Source organism: Arvicola amphibius, chromosome 5, assembly GCF_903992535.2.
Source record: "Arvicola amphibius chromosome 5, mArvAmp1.2, whole genome shotgun sequence".
Lineage (NCBI taxonomy): Eukaryota > Metazoa > Chordata > Mammalia > Rodentia > Cricetidae > Arvicola > Arvicola amphibius.
The window spans coordinates 24,917,699-24,933,705 of NC_052051.1; the positions used below are offsets into that span (position 1 = coordinate 24,917,699).

The 16,007-nt window shown below is 46.1% G+C and overlaps 1 pseudogene; it reads right to left on the minus strand.

The window, feature by feature from the left end:
• Positions 1-8,737: 8,737 nt before the first annotated feature.
• Positions 8,738-8,978, minus strand: LOC119813975 (annotated as a pseudogene).
• Positions 8,979-16,007: the final 7,029 nt, after the last annotated feature.

The window sequence follows — 16,007 nt, forward strand, 5'->3', positions numbered from 1 at the left end:
AAAGGTAATTGTTACCAACCCTGACGACAAGAATTTAATCCCTGGGAGCCACATGGTGTAAGTCAAGAATCAACTGACTCCCTGCAGAAAGTTGCCTTCTGGTCCCACATACATCCCATGGATACACTCCCTGCCACACAAATAAACACAGGAAAATAGCTAACATTTCTACAGCAGCCATTTTTTGGTTTGAATTGGTTTTTTATTGTCAGTTTTTGAGTTTATGTAGCCCTGGCTGTCCTGGAAACCACTCTGTAGATCCGGCTGGCCATGAACACACAGAGACCCATTTGCCGCTGCCTCTCAGAATGCTGGGATGGAAGGCGTGTGCATTAACATGGCCAGACTCTTACAGTGGTTTTTAAGACTCTGTATGATCCGTTGTAGGCAGACTTTTCTGTCCAATCAGCCTGCTCCCCAATAACCACAAAGAGACTTAATAACTTGGCCAATAGCTCAGGTTTGCTACTAGCTAACTCTTACATTTTAAATTAATCCATATTTCTTATCTATACTCTGCCACATGACTCAATACCTTTTCTCAGTATGATAAGCTCATCTCCTTCTCTCTGCATCCCCTGCTGATTCTGAGAACGTCCTCCTCTTCTTTCTCATGCTCTCTTTTTTCTGCAAGTCCTGCCTAACCTCTACCTGTACAACTATTGGCCAGCCAACTTCTTTACTAACCCAATCACAGTGACACATATTCACACAGTGTAAAGGAATATTCCACAATCCACCTTCCCTGAGCGCCAGCCCCTTGCATCCTCCATTACTCTGCTTCCACCCATAGGGCATCAGAGCCTTCCCTTCTCCCTTTTTGCCAGACCCTCTTACTTCAGGGTCTTTGCACTGGCTGCTTCCTTTGCTCAAAACACTCTTCACCTAGATGTGCATAGCTGCTGCCTTCCCTCTTCTTCTGGTCTCTTATCCAATGTCATCTGCTGAGAGAAGCCCTCCCTGCCTCTCTCTCTCTCTCTCTCTCTCTCTCTCTTTCTCTCTCTCTCTCTCTCTCTCTCTCTCTCTCTCTCCCTCTCTGGCAGAATCTTATAGGCTGTCTTCAAGCTCACTATGTTGCCAAAGATGACTTTAACCTTGGTTTCTAGACAGGGTCTTATGTAGCCCAGATTAGTCTTGAACTCTCAGTATAGCCAACGAAAGCCTTGAACTTCTGATCCCTGTCTCTCCACTTCTCAAATGCTCGGATTAATTATTTACCACCACACTCAGTTTAGGTGATGCTCGGGATTGAGCCCAGGGCTTTGTGCATACTAGACATAGTTTAGTAACCAACACATTTCCAGTTCTTTTTTTTTTTTTTTTTTTGTCTTTTTGTCCATGCTAACGGAGACTGCTTGGAGGAGTCGGGCTCTGTCCTTAGAGAATGGACAGTTCATCATGGGACTTCTGGGAGTCCAGCATGGCAGCTATGCACCATCCACAGACAACAGTTGGATGATAAATGCATGCCCTGCCATTATCTTGGACCCGGGCTTCCACCACTGAACCCTGCACCTATTCAGTGAACCCTTTGCACGGCTCCTAGCCCTACTGCTCATCACAGCTGGACGAGCTGTGATCTGGGACATGAAACCCAAGACAAGGGCCTTGCCAGCCCAATCCCATCGCCTTGAGACCAGGATTCTGCTTCCTCCCACATAGATGTCTCATCCTTCCAGCCTCTCTCCTCTGCTTCAGCTCAGCGCCGGTCTCCTCTGTCCTTTATCACTAACTGCAGCTCCGAGGGGAAGGGCTCTTCCTTTCATACCCCTTTACCCATCTCTCTGGGGTGGGCTAAGCTTCTGTCAGCATCTACTGGAGCCTCCTCCTCTCCTCCAGTCCATGCCAGGTGACATCAGAGGCACAGAGGCACAGAGGCCAAGTAGAGAGGCTACAGAGATGCAGGTCCCTCCAGGGCTTTCTCCAGCTTTGAACTGTGTGCTTTAACTAGCCAAGAGGCCATCTTGGAACAGACCGTTTGTGCTCCAGCCCCCTTTCTGCCGCTGGCTGACCAAGAAGTCTTCCTCTTGTTGCTTGACATCTCGGTCCCACCAGTATTTTCATTGAAAAGTGAGTGTGAAAGGCTGGGTGTGCTTGCACACATCTGTGATCCTGGTGCTGTGTAGACATTGATCACAGAGCTCTCGAGGCTGCTGATTCAAAGCCCAAGTACAGTTCCTGCCCTTGAGTGGCATCCTGGAGATTCTGTCCTCACCCCCCACACCTGTTCCCACCTGCCCCTCCCAGCACTGCTTGGCAACCCCTCCCTGTGTTTCTAGTGCGTCTGCCTATCCTTTGAGGACCTTCTGGTGCTAGCTAGGCTGGGGACAGACAGCTATTACAAAAGAAGAGGCAATGTCATTACGGTAAGGGGTGGGACTTAGATTTGTCACCAAATACTTTCAGCAGCTAAACACTGTAGAAAAGGCTCTTGTTCTCATCTTTTTTCCTTTTAATTTGCATTTACTTATTTTAGTGCACACACACACACACACACACACACACACGTCATAGCAAGTTATGGAGGTCAGAGGACAACTTGTAGGAGTTGGTTATCTTCTCGCACCACATGGTTTCCACCAAGTTTGGCAGCAAGAGACATACCTGAATCAGGGGGTGGTGGTGGTGCAGGTCACCACTGGAGAGTCAGAGGCATGAGGATCTCTGTGAGTTTGAGGCCAGCCTGGTCTACAAGAGCTAGTTCCTACCACAAATGAACAAATTGATAAAGACAATAAGGAAAATATCTTATACACAGATTATAATATACATATATAAAAATGAATATTACAGTAAAATGAAATATTTATATATGCTAAAGTACACATGTTCCTTTGACAAACATAATACAAAAATATGTATGATGAAAAGTATTGCATATGTAAAATGCCATACCTATAAAGTATAAAATCTATGAGCAATGTTATAAATAAAAATGACAGACTAAGCATTCTAGAAAAAAAAAAAAAAAAAGAGCTAGTTCCAGGACAGGCTCTAAAAAAGCTGCAGAGAAACCCTGTCTCGAAAAACCAAAAAAAAAAAAAAAAAAAAAAAAAAAAGGGTTCACGACTGACTGTAATGACTCCAGTCTCAAGGGATCAGATACCTTCTTCCAGCTTCCACAGGCACCAGGCGTGCAAGTGTCACAGGCATACAAGCAGGCAAAGCATCCATACACATACAAACAAAATGAAAGAGAGACAAAGACAGAGAGGCAGACAGAGACAGAGATAACAGCAAGACAGCGTTTGAGTCAGACATGAAAGTGCCTCTGGTTTCTGCCTCAGGGCTCCAACCCAATAGTCTCAAATATTGCCTGAATTAGTCTCCTGCAGATTCCTTGGACATACAGACTTTTTTCTTTCTTTCTTTCTTTTTAAACAGGTCTGACAGTATGGGTCAGGCCAGCGTCTGTCTGTGTTAAAGCTAGGAGTCAACCATCTACAAGGCAGAAACACGACCCAGAGTCTCCACCTGGTGGTCGTGCCCAGAAGTGCAGCATGGCTGGCGCCTGCCTGCTTCAAAAAGTATAGACAAGAGCTGCCTTGTGGATGATGGGAATTGAACCCAGATCCTCTGGAAGAGCAATCACTGCTCTTAACCACTGTGCCATCTCTCCAGCCCCTGTTTTTATGTTTTATTAGACTTTTCCCCTCCTTTCTTCCCTCCCTCCCTTCCTTTCTTTTAGACAGGCTCTTAATGTACAGCCTTGGCTAGCTAGGATCCCAAGCTTGAGCTATCCTGCCTGGCTTAATAACATATATATATTTTCGCAGATCTGGAGACTGCAAGCTAAGTCCAGGAACTAGTTGAAGTGGTGTTTACTGGCTCTTTTCTTTTAATAATAGATCCATCCTTGCTATTATTTGGGCCTCTTTTATAAGGGCATCCCATCCTGAAGACCCCACCCATATGCCTAGTCACTTCCCAAAAGCTCTGTCTCCCAATACCATTCATCACACTGGGGGATCAGTCTTGGCATGTATTTGGGGGCACAAATATTCAACCTATGACAACTGGGGTAGACTGAAGATGGATGCCCCAACATTGCAGGGGAACTTTGGGTGACTATCCAGGTAGATGTTTCTGTTGTTAGGAAATATTAATTTCTTCTGGGGTTGTTGATGGAGTTAAAGACTAAATAATTAGCATTTCCGTTTTTCTTAGTTATGATAGAAGTAAGTTAGGTATAAAACTTTGGACTCACTAAGATAAGATTGATAATGTAGTATTTTCTCTGAATTTGATAAATTCAACTGGACTGAATATTGTAAATTCTTACTTGATAACTATTTTTGTTGTATATAGTTTTACTATATTAAAATTAAAACCTTCCATTTTTATTTAGCAAAAAGGGGAGAAATGTTGTAGAATATTTCTTAAGATGTGTTACATTTGTTTATACTGTGGAACATTTGTTTACTGATGCAAAGATGTGTTGCATTCTTTTATGTTGCATTTGTTTAGCTCTGTGAAGCTGTGATTCTTTGCCTGTCTAAAACACCTGATTGGTCTAATAAAGAGCTGAATGGTCGATAGCAAGGCAGGAGAAAGGATAGGCGGGGCTGACAGGCAGAGAGGATAAATAGGAGGAGAGATCTGGGAGAAGGAGAGGAGGACTCCAGGGACCAACCACCTAGCCACAAAGTCAGACACAGAGTAAGAAGGAAAGAAAAGATATACAGAAATAGAGGCAGACAAAAGACCAAAGGCAAAAGATTAATAGGATAATTTAAGAAAAGCTGTCTAGAAACAAGCCAAGCTAAGATCAAGCATTTATGAGAAAAAAAAAATAAGCCTCCGTGTGTATTTATTTGGGAGCTGGGTGGTGGGCCTCACAAAAGAGTAAAAAAAAAAAAAAAAAAACCAAAAACCCCAACGACACATGTGTCCACATGTTCATGTGTGCATGTATATACATGCATGTAGGGGTCAGACATCAATGTCAGATGTCCTCCTCTATTGCTCACCTTCTTATTTATTTATTTATTATTTTTTTTGGTTTTTCGAGACAGGGTTTCTCTGTGGCTTTGGAGCCTGTCCTGGAACTAGCTCTTGTAGACCAGGCTGGTCTCGAACTCACAGAGATCTGCCTGCCTCTGCCTCCCGAGTGCTGGGATTAAAGGCGTGCGCCACCACCACCCGGCCACCTTCTTATTTTTTGAGATGAGATCTCGTCACTGAATTTGGAACCTGCCAGTTCGGGTAGACTGGCTGGTCAGTGACAGATGTCCACCCCTGGGGTCACATACGCACATTGTCACATCTGGCTATTACTGGGTATCTGGACTCGGAGTCTCGCACTTGCCCAGCAAGTACTTTACCCAATGAGCCGTCTCCCACTCTGCTTTTTAATTTTGAAGCCTGGTCCCACAAACCTGCCCAAGCTGACTGAGCTTGTGATCTTCCTGCCTCAGCTTCCGACACAGATTACAGGCTTGCACAACTGGTCCAGATAATTTTTTTTATTTTAAATTATAGTCAAAATAGTTCGTTCCTGAACCAGGAGTGTAGTGCGGACCTGCGATCCCAGCACTGGAGAAGTTCAAGGTCATTGTCCTTGCCTGCTTCCTATTGCTGTGATGAGCACCACGACCAACATCAACTTCGGGAGAAAATGGTTCACGTGGCTTCCACGTTCAAATCAGTCTGTTACTGAGGGAAGTCAGGGCAGGAACTGAAGCAGAAGCCACTGGAGGAGTGTTGCTTACTGGCTTGCTTCCTGTGGCCTGCACAGCCCACTTTCTCAGACAGTCTGTGTCCACACATGTCTCTACCCACAAATGGGCTAGGCCTATCCACAGCAACCATTAATCAAGAAAATGCCCCTATATTCACGCCTACAGGCCAGTCTGATGGAGACCTTTTCTCGAATGAGGTTCCCCCTTCCCAGGTGACCCTAGCTTGTGTCAAGTTGACAAAAAAACTAACCGGCAGAGTCATCCTACGCTACATATCCAGTGTGATGACAGCCTGGAGGTAGAGGTAGGGGTGTGTGTGTGTGTGTGTGTGTGTGTGTGTGTGTGTTGGTGAGATGGCTCATTAGGTCAAGACAATTACCCCCAAGCCTAGCAACCCAAGTTCTATTCTCGGTACCCACATGGCAGAATAGAGAACTGGCTCTCAAAAGCCAGTTGGCCTCTGACCAACCTCCCTCTCTCTCTCTCTCTCTCTCTCTCTCTCTCTCTCTCTCTCTCTCTCTCTCTCTCTCTCACACACACACACACACACACACACACAAAGAGTGAGCAGCTGCTGTGACATCTGTAGGGCTTTAGTCTAGGGTCTCACCACATAATATTCCTACCAGCCACCAAGTGTTAATGGAGTCTGCCCTGTTCGAAGACAGCTGGAAGGGACAGAAACAACTGGGGAGGATGGGGAGGCCGAGGGAATCCCAGGCGCAGCTCCATAACTGGCTGGCGTGAGGCGATAGGAGCAGACATGATTGCGCATGCCGGGTGTCTGTGTGTGCAGGCTCACGCAGGAACAAGTGTTTGGCTTGCACACCACTTTGGCTGAGAACTTTGCTCACCAGTCACCACCGTGCAAGCCAACTCACCAAACCTCTCCAGACCTAGGCACCCACCACCCTCTTGTTTTGTGTATCAAAGTTCATAGTGAATGTTTATTGTTTGGCTGGAAGCATCACCCCAGCCACTGACACCCCTATATCCAAAGAGTCTGGAATGTTTGGGTGGGGGCTTCACCTCAGCTCCTGGCATCCATTTTGGAATGCTGAGTGGAAAGCTCCATTTCAAGCCCCCTCCCCTGTGAGATGCCTCAGTCCAGACTCCACCTCTGAGAAAGCCTGCCAAACAGTGACCCCTCCCCAGAGAGGGTCAAGACCACTCCTACGGGATATTTAAACTGCCCCCAGAGACCAACACATGGTCTTTCCTGTTCTCCTTCCCCCTCTCCTTGTTTTCCGGGTCTTCCTCCTTGGGGGACCTGAAGGGCCACTCTGAACGATAGAATCCATTAAACGTGGGCTTTTTGTAATTCGATTAGATTTGGTCTGATTTGGATTATTGCGTCAGCGGAGAGGCTTTATCCCACTTTTCTGTTTGCTCCTTGTCTTAGGGTTCTTTTTTTTTGGTTGTTTTTTGTTTTTTGTTTTGTTTTGTTTTTCGAGACAGGGTTTCTCTGTAGCTTTGGAGCCTGTCCTGGAACTAGCTCTTGTAGACCAGGCTGGTCTCGAACTCACAGAGATCCGCCTGCTAGTCAGGGTTCTTATGGCTGTAAGGAAACACCATGACCAAAAGGCAAGTTGGGGAGGAAAGAGTTTATTTGACTTACACTTCCAGATCATAGTTCATCATTGGAGGAAGTCAAAGCAGGAACTCAAGCAGGGCTGGAACCTGGAAGCAGGAGCTGATGCAGGTGCTATAGAACCCAGGACCACCAGCCCAGGGATGATACCATCCACAGTGGCCTGGGCTCTCCCTCACTGATCAGTTATTGAGAAAATGCCTTACAGCTGGGCCTCATGGAGGCATTTCCCCAACTGAGGCTTCTTCCTCTCTGATGACTAGCTTGTGTCAAGCTGACACACACAACCAGCCAGGACACTCCTCAGACTCCCTCCCAGGCTTCAGCCAAATCCCTCTGGGTGATGAGGCCACTCTTGTCCTTCAGCAGAGTAATGTGACTGTAAACAAACAACCTCACCAATAAACCAGTCTCACCCTGTGCACAGGTCAGCTCCTCCAGGGGTGGCTTTGGTAAGAACTGACCGTCACACACAGAGTTCCTGTGTCCATCATTTCCCAAGGGTTGCTTCCATCTCTTCAAACCTCTAAAACCCCTCCCCAACTCAGCTGAACTTCTGGCTTCCTGTCAGTTGGGGGAAACTATCTTGAGAAGGCTTTTCCACAGGCTTCCTGCCCAATATGCTGCCTGTCCTTCTGTGGCCAGAGTGAGCCACCCAAGCTCACAGGCCAAGCCCCCAGCTCCACACCACAGCCCAACCCCCTCCCATCAGGAATATCATTCTCGCTACTTGTCCTTTCCACACTTATTTTCCTATCCTCTGAAGGATTTATATGCTCCATATAAAACGTGCCGATATTTCTTGGTTGAGAAGACTCTGTTGGTCCTACTCTGCCCTCTCTCTGCTTTCCCACCCTCAGTGGAAAGGTGAAACTCTCCTAAGGTGATCCATACTTCTTACTACTGCCACACATGATCTTGGTGTTCTTCCAACCTCTCCATTTTTTTTAGATTTATTTATTTATTATGTATGCAGTGTTCTGTCTGCATGTATGCCTGCAGGCCAGAAGAGGGCACCAGATCTCATTACAGATGGTTGTGAACCACCATGTCATTGCTGGGAATTGAACTCAGGACCCTTCCTTCCATCCCTCCTTCCTTTCTTCCTTCCCTCCTTTCTTCCCTCCTTCCAAAATAGAATCACATATAGCTCAGTCTTGCCTCCAACTTTCTGTGTAGTAGAGGACAGCCTTGAATTCCTGATCCTCATGCCTCTACTTCCTAAGTCTTTTTTTAAATTATTATTATATTCTGTACAGACAGGAGTAAATGTGAACATGAAAAGTTTAAGATTTGATTTGTAATGTAACACCTCCATCTTATTTAAATGGCGATTAAAAAACAAAACAAAACACACCAACCACTATGAAACCAGACCAACTAGGGTTGTAAAAGGACAAAAAAAAAAATCAAACTCTTCATACTAAAGTACACCCAAGTGTGAAGAGAACTGCTCCTGGTGTCTTCACATGCTCCGCTTCTGTGTACTTATACACAGCACATTGTTCCCGCGGATGAACGCATCCCACATTATTCTTCAGCGGCCCGTTTACATACTCATCTGTCTGCTCCAGGACTATATTCATGGAGCCATCCAGGCAGGCCAGGACCCCTCGATAATCCACCCCAGAATTTAGCTCCACCCCAACTGGCAGTCCGACGATCCGCTTTAAGAAGTCACTAGGGGTTTGCTTCCGCAGACTCATTCTTAACAATCTTGGGAGGCAAGGAACTGAGTTCTAATCTCCTCTGCTACTTAATCAGCTGTGCAGCTGGTAACTATCACCAGGTCACCTCTCATGGCCCCAGGCTCATCTCGCAGCCAACTCCAGAGCCTTCACTGGCTGGGCCTCTGCGGTCTGGGTGGGACGGGTACGCAACAAAACTACTTCCTAAGGTCTTAACACTATAGGCATTAGCCATCACACCCAGTGCCACTATTATCTTTGTTAGTTTTTACTTTTGAGACAGAGTCTCAGTACATAGCCCAGACTGGCCCAGAACTTGCTATGTAGCTCAGGTTGGCCTCCATTCACACGGATCCACCTGCTTCTGATTCCCAAGGGTTGAGACCAAAGATGTGAGCCCCGGGCCTGACACACACTGTTATCTTTTTTTAAAAATATTTATTCGTTTATTATGTATATAACATTCTGTCTGTGTGTATGCCTGCAGACCAGAAGAGGGCACCAGACCTCATTACAGATGGTTGTGAGCCACCATGTGGTTGCCGGGAATTGAACTCAGGACCTTTGGAAGAGCAGGCAGTGCTCTTAACCACTGAGCCATCTCTTGAGCCCCACACTGTTATCTTTTATATATCTTTCATAGCAAGGGTCTGCAAGTCTTTCCTGACCTTGCATCTGGTATCGTCTGTAGTTGTCTGCTTAGTCTCCTTTTTTCATCCGTCTTTAGCGGATGCCGTGTTTGCAGAGCACAAACTGAACGTTTGGCGGGACCTTGCACTTGTTACAGGTCCACCTCCAAATACAATCGCGCTGAGGGGTGGAGCTTCAGTACCGCAAGTAAGAACACACGTCAGTTTACAGCTTCTGACATTACCTCTCTGGCCTGGGCTTCTCTGCTAGGTTCTGATGGATGACTCTCCTTTCTGCCTAAGCGCTGGGAGTTAGTCAGAGCTTCTAATCACACCCTTTCTGTCACCAGAAGTGGTTTCTCTTGTGACTCGAAAATTGTTTCTTTCCATTCCCTCGCCAAAAATTTTAGGGTTATTCTCATTTCTCTTCTTTTTTAAAAAAATATTTATTTTTATGTATGTGTGTATATGTGTGCAAGTATGTGTGTGTCTGCTTGAGGCTATGCGTACCACATGTGTGCAAGTGGTTACGGAGGTCAGAGGTATTGGATCCCTGGAACTGGAGGTACAGGCTGTTGTGAGCCACCTGATGTGGGAGCTAAACTCAGGTCCTTTATAAGAACAGTAAGCACTTTTAACTGCTAAGCCATTTCTCCAGTGCCTTTCCTTTTATTGTGTTGGTCTCTGGGTTCTTGTATGTGCAGGTGTACGTGTATGAAGGTACAAGCGAACATGTGGAGAGGACAGAAGTCCATGTCAGATGTTTTCTACATTTTTTTTTAATAGAGAGGGTCTCACTGTGTACCTTGGCTGGCCTGGAACTCACTGTGTAGACCAAGCTGGCCTTGAATTCATAGAGCTCTACCTGCCTTTGCCTCCCAAGTTCTGGGACTAAAGGCAGGTGACACCGTGCCCAGACCCTCAATTGCTCTTTTTTTTTTTTTTTTGGTTTGTTTGTCTTTGGACAGAATTTCTCACTAAACCAGAGCTCCCTGATTCATCTAGCAAGTGACTCTCAGGGATTCTCCCACCTCTGGCGTTTCAGGCTGGGATCGCAGGTGTACACAGACGCACACTGATGTGCCTGACATTTGTGTGAGTGCTGGAAATCTGAACTCAGGTCTTCACGCTTGCACAGCAAGCTCTTTACCCACTGAGCCCCACCGTGTAGGCAGGCGTGGCAGGCGTTCTCCCTGCACGGTGCTGCTCAGCCTCTTTCTTCTCTCTGCTCCCCACACCTATCTTCTCAGCCAACCCTTAAATGTTCACGTTTAAAGTATACTCAGGCTTTAATGTGGCTTAAACCCATCACTGCCTCTCATCTGAAGTAGCAGGGGCCTCTTTCCTGGTCTCGCTGGATCCATCTTCATTCCCAGTCCATTTATTCCTCATTCAGCATACATAATTAAATGGACAGAGCAGGAAAAACTGAAAACTGAGCCCCATCCTTCCTTTATGATCAAAGCCTTTCCATATCTTCCCACCTTACTCAGAACAGAAGGCAGAGTGTTTACAATGGCCCAAGACCACATAGCATCTAGGCCTTTGTCTTCCTCCTGCCCAGTTAGCTCCATCACCCTGTCAACTGTCTGTTCTGCATCCCCAGCAGGCAAGAACCTTCTTGGGGTCCTCCCTCACCCTGCTGCCTCTATTGGGAGCAGTCTTCTCTCTGGCACCCTCATGGTTGCCTGCACCACCTCTCCTGGGCCCTGGTTCAGTTTCTTCTTCCCAGCAAGGCGTTTGTGATGACTTGGTTTGAAAGGACTCAGTGGCACTGCCTAGCCACCTTCAATGGTGGTTTGAATGAGAATGGGCCCCAGGGCTCCTATATTTGAATATATGACTATATACTTGGCCCTCAGTTGGTGGAACTGTTTGGGAAAACTAGAAGGTGTGGCCTTGGTAGAGGAGGTATGTCACTGAGGGCAGGCTTTGAGGTTTTAAACGACTATGCCATTCCCATCTCTGTGCCCCTCCCCCTGCCTCCCACTTGCAGATCAAGGGTGTAAGCTCTCAGCTACTGGTCCAGCACCATGCCTGCCTGTTGCTACACTCCCTGCCATGGTGGTCATGGACACACCCTCTGACACTGTAATTCTTTCTTCTGTAAGTTGTACTGGTCATGGTGCTTGGTCATAGCAGTAGAAGAGTCGCTAAGGCACGTGTCTGTTTTGCTTCCTCTGTAACAGTCACTAGTACCTGTTAGGCCATAAAACATTCAACACACAGAACCTGGGATCCATGGAATGGGAAAGCCACAGAACTAGGTCTTACTTTGGTACTCCCAAATGGAAACAATCCACTCTTACCATGCATCAGTCCATGTAAAGGACTTTACTGTACCCACCGAATCTAATGAGGTAAAGATCTACACCAGTTAGCTATAGTTGTCAAAATACTTCCTAACAACTCCTTACCCAAACAGTCTCCCTCAGGGGCCAAGGAGATGGCTAGTCATTGAAGAGCTTGCTGGGCAAGTAGGAGGAGCAGAACTTGCATTAGAATCCAGGCATGACAGCACACGCCTGTATCCTAGGTAGTTAAAATTCCTTCCCTGCAGGAGAGACAAACGGCATCCATGTTCTCATCCTAATGTCCCGAATAACAAACAGAGGTATGATTCTACCAAAGTTCGCCTTGGGGAACCAATGAGTTCATTATTAGATTTCTGTACAGACAACAGTCAAGGGGGTATGAGCAGGAGCACGGGTGACATTAAAGTATCCCTGATAGGAAGATAACTCTTCCATTGCTGCATAGATGGAGCCCCCTTCCCTCATCCTTTCCCACTCACATAATCAAGCCATTCCCAGAGAGATCACATGCAATTAGGGCAGAACTGCATGCAACCGGTCAGGAGGAGTGGATGAATACGTGGGTAAGGGTCATGCCCACTCATCCCTGGCCTTCTTTCTGTAAGGGGACACCAATAGTCAACAAGACCAACAGTGATGGCCTTTTGCAAGCTGGCACAGCTGTTTCATGAAGATACGGCTCCAAGGATAGTCATGTGCAACATCCTGCACTGGGGAGGCAGAAGCAGGAATATCTCTGGGGCATGCTGGCCAGCCAGATTAGCGGTTTGGTGAGCTGCAATCTCACTGAAAGACACTTAATCAATAATAATAATAATAATAATAATAATAATAATAATAATAATAAGGTGGAGGCACAGAGAAGATGGTTCAGTGGCCTAGAGCCATGAGGACCTGAGTCTGGATCCAATGCCAAAGTAACAAGCTGGGTGTGGTCTTGTTTGCACCTGAAAGCCCTGTGCTATGGGAGGTAGAGACAGGCTCGTCACTAGGAACTGATGCTTAGTAGCCTTTCTGAAAAATCAAGATCACAGTTCAGTGAGGAACCCTGCCACAGAGAATAAAGTAGTGATAGAGGAGGATGCCTGATACCCTCTTCTGACTTCTGTGTACACACAGGAGTGGGCACCTACACACAGATGCGTACATACACAATGCACACACAAAATAAGGAGGAGAGTGATTGAGGAAGACACCCAGTGTCAATTTCTGGTCTCTGTGTGCACAGAGAGGTATATATCCCACATACACAAGCAGGTATACCACACATGTTTGAACGCGCGCGCGCGCGCACACACACACACACACACACACACACACACAGAGGCTGGGATACCCAGTAAACAAGGGAGACTGTGCTTTCAAAAGAAAATATTGGCCATACATGGTGGCATCCCAGCTACTTGAGAGGTTGAGGCAAGACCATCAAAACTTCAAAGCCATGGCTGGAGAGATGGCTCAGTGCTTACAAGCACAGGCTGCTCTTAACCACTCAGAGAACTTTTTGATTTCCAGCACCCACCTGATGGCTTACAATTATCTGTCACTACAGTCCCAGAGGATCAGATGCCCTTTTCTGACCTCATGGCGCACTGACATACATGCCACCAAACGACCCCTATACAAAAACTGAAAAAATTTAAATTAATTTACTGAGATCTGGGGAAATGGCTTAGTGGGTAAGAACATTTATTCTTCAAGCAGAAAGACCTGAGTTTGCACCCCCAGAATCCACACTGTGTGTGCCTATAAGCCCTGGGAGCTCACTGACCAACCAGCTGAATCAAAATGCTGAGCCTCAGTCAGTGAGAAGCCCTGTCTAAGAGTGTCGTAGTTAGAGTTTCTATTGTTGCAATGAAACACCATGACCAAAAAGCAAGTTAGGGGGGAAAGGGTTTATTTGACTTACACTTCCAGATCATAGTCCATCATTGGAGGAAGTCAGAGCAGGAACTCAAGCACGGCTGGAACCTGGAGGCAGGAGCTGATGCAGAGGCCATGGAGGGGTACTGTTTACTGGCTTACTTCCCAGGGCTTGCTCAGCCTGTTTTCTTAGAGAACCCAGGACCACCAGCCCAGGGATGACACCACCCATAATGGGCTGGCCCCTCACCCATTGATCACTAGTTGAGAAAGTGCAGCTGGATCTCATGGAGGCATTTCCTCAACTGAGGTGTCTTCTTCTCTGATGACTCCTGCTTGCCTCAAGTTGACACACAAAACTAGCCAGTACAGAAAGGAATAAGATGGAAATTGATAGTGGAGGATACCGATGTCCTTTGCTAACCTTTACCTGCACACGACACACACACACATACACACACACACACACACACACACACACAGAGCTGGGCTGGAGAGATGGATGGTTCAGCCATTAAAGGCTAGACTCACAACCAAAAATATAAGAAACCCCGCCTGCTTCTGCCTCTTGGCTGCTGGGAATAAAGGCTTGCACCGCCACTGACTGCTAAACAGGTTTTACCTTGTTTACTGAAACTGTTTTTTTTTTTTTAAAGAAAATAGAACTCCCCTCCATTATTTGTTCATTTGTTTGTTTAAAATAAAAAGAAGGCGTGGCCATGTAACCCAGGCTGTCCTGGAACTCATGATCACCCCACCTCAGCCTTCTGAGGGCTTGGTTGGATTCTATGTGTGCTCTGCCATACTTGCATGAAAGAACTCCTAAGGCCACGCTGTAATGTTCACCTGGTCATTTGGTGTATAATCAAGTCACTTGGGCGAGCCTAATGTCTTTGGACAGGAACTGGCAACTGCCCCCAGTTGGGAGAGAGTGAATGAATAGTCACTAGGCCATTTAACTGGCCATAAGATACATCTTTTCTTTCTGCCATGCTTTTAAAAAAATATTTATTTACTTGTATTTTGTGTACATTGGTGTTTTGCTTCATGTATGTCTGTGTGAGGGTGTTAGATCCCCTGGAGCAGGAGTTATAAACAATTGTGAGCTGCCCATGAGGGTGCTGGGAATTGAACCAGGGTCCTCTGGAAGAGCAGGCAGTGCTCTTAACTACTGAGCCATCTCTCCAGCCCTCTGCTATGCTTTTTAACAGTGATGGGAAGGAACAGAGGCTCTGAGAGGTCAAATAATTTGTCCAAGTTTATACCATGATTAGGTAACTGCTGGAATCCAGCCAAACTGCTGTCATATTTACAAACTGTACCCGGCCAAAGGGTGTGGGTTTTCTATTCACAGCAACACTTGAGTTCCTAATCCTCCTGTCTCCACCTTCCAAATGCTGGGTTGACAGGCATGTGATGTGATGCTCAGCTATTACTCAAAACTCTTAAGCAAGAACAGAGCCTGGCGCTTAGTAAACTGTCCTCCAGCCATGGGTAAGGGTGACCTACAGAAGGAGGAAGCTTCAGGCCAGAACTGATAAGGGGTTAGGGGTGTGGTGCCAGAAAAAGGAAAACCAGTCAAAGTAAAAGCCAAACAGAAAAAGACAGAGGTGAGGAGCAAATTTAAATACATTTTTATTTTTTATTTATCTTTTGATTTTTTTTTTTTGAAACAGGGTTTCTCTGTGTAGCCCAGACTGTCCTGGAGCACACGCTGTAGACCAGGCTGGCCTCGAACTCATGGAGCTTCACTTGCCTCTGCCTCCTGAGTGCTGGGATTAAAGGCCTACATCACCACATCTGGCAAAAGACATTTTTGAGTACTTTGTAGGGTTATGGATGTAGCTCAGTGGTAGAGTGCCTGTCTAGAATGCACAAAGCCACGGGTTCAATCCCTAGCACTGCAAAACCAAACAAGCAAACATCAGTGATATTAAACACTTTCCGTTTTATGGGGTAGTAAAAATAAAATTCATGTTTGTTTGTTTTAAAAAAAAATTCAAACAGGGCCAGTGAGACCATTTAGTTGGTGCCTGATGACCTGAGTTCATTCCATGGGAAGCACAGACTAGAAGAGCCCCGACTCCTGGAAGTTGTCCTCTGCATTCTATTATGTGCTACAGAACACTAGTGCACACATAGACAAAGTAAGTGAATGCAATAATGAGAATTATTATTACAATGAGAATTTTAAAAATTAAAATAAAAGCAGGCATGGTGGTCTACACCTTTAATACAGC